General features: G+C 30.0%; 1 long non-coding RNA gene across 1 annotated transcript; it reads left to right on the forward strand.

Moving 5' to 3' along the window:
* Nucleotides 1-747: 747 nt before the first annotated feature.
* On the forward strand, nt 748-1,243 carry LOC119840896. The gene is made up of 2 exons (XR_005288335.1): nt 748-954; nt 1,195-1,243. It is a non-coding gene; the product is annotated as an uncharacterized LOC119840896 (long non-coding RNA).

The following is a 1,243-nucleotide window of genomic DNA, read 5'->3' on the forward strand; positions in this document are numbered from 1 at the left end:
AGTGTTCGATAAAACTTTATTTGACATTTCAATGATTAGTTACCATGCCTAATGCTTAAATAAAAACAAAAACAAAATATTCTTAGAAATGTGTGCGATTATATTTAAATAGATTAATTAGGTACCTATTTTATCTTATTTCTATACAAAGCAATGAATTTCTTTTGATTTCCCTTCTAGTATTTACAAGTATAATGTTAAATAGGTTTGTTTTAATATAACGTACATTAAACGAGTAAACGAAGTCGTGAGAAACAAGAATTTTAAAAATCAATCAATTATCGAATTATAATTAACTAATTATCTATATTGTAATAACATCTAGCAAATAGGAAGACAATGGATCAGAATAAGAAGATATTAAAAAAGATGATTAAACAGTCTTTTGTCCAATAAACAATTAAATGTCAACTTGTTAACTGTTAACAAAAAATGCAATAGTATAAAACTCATCTTTACCTATAACACAAAATGTTTCATTAGGAAAGGGAACAAATAACTAGTATTTATCAACAAACAGACAGATTATTGTAAATAAAAATACACAAAAGAAAAAGAATGTATAATTTTGCGAAACTTGTAAAGTTGGTAGACTTGCATTTTTATTTTTGCGGGAATACGACGCAAGGAATGCAGGGTCGTTGAACCTTATGGCGGGAAAGTAGGATCGGGTGCACGCATAGATTATTAAAAAATATAAATCATTCAACTGTATTATTCTCGTTTATTATATTTATAAACCCTTCGATCAAATATACTGGTAGATGTAAGGTATGCGCTCGAAAAATGGCACCATCAAAAGTGAGCATAAAATACACTGTATGCTTAGTTTTAGCGCCATTCGTAAGCAAGCGCGGTGACGGCATCACGTTCCATCATGCCGAAGTGTGTGATGAAAAAATGCAAAAATTACACTTTAAAAGTGCAAAAAAAGGATGGAGTCTCATACTTCAAGTAAGTATTGCTTTCTTTTCAAGCATTTGTCATATTTTTTTCCCAGAAAACGTATTAATTTTATCAGATTTCAAAATATTTTTCGTTCATCACGACTATTTCTAGAATGTTCACCTGTCTCTTTCGCTCCCGATGCGCTTTGCATAAGCAAAAGCAAACGGAGCTATTTTACCTAGAATAAAGAAGGCGTGGAGTCGTCATTCTGTTTTAATTATAATATTTATTTTTAATGTATTTTAGGTTTCCGAAAAATGAAATTCGGAAAGAACAGTGGAGGCAAATAGTAGTA

This window comes from Zerene cesonia, chromosome 7 (assembly GCF_012273895.1).
Source record: "Zerene cesonia ecotype Mississippi chromosome 7, Zerene_cesonia_1.1, whole genome shotgun sequence".
Classification (NCBI taxonomy): domain Eukaryota; kingdom Metazoa; phylum Arthropoda; class Insecta; order Lepidoptera; family Pieridae; genus Zerene; species Zerene cesonia.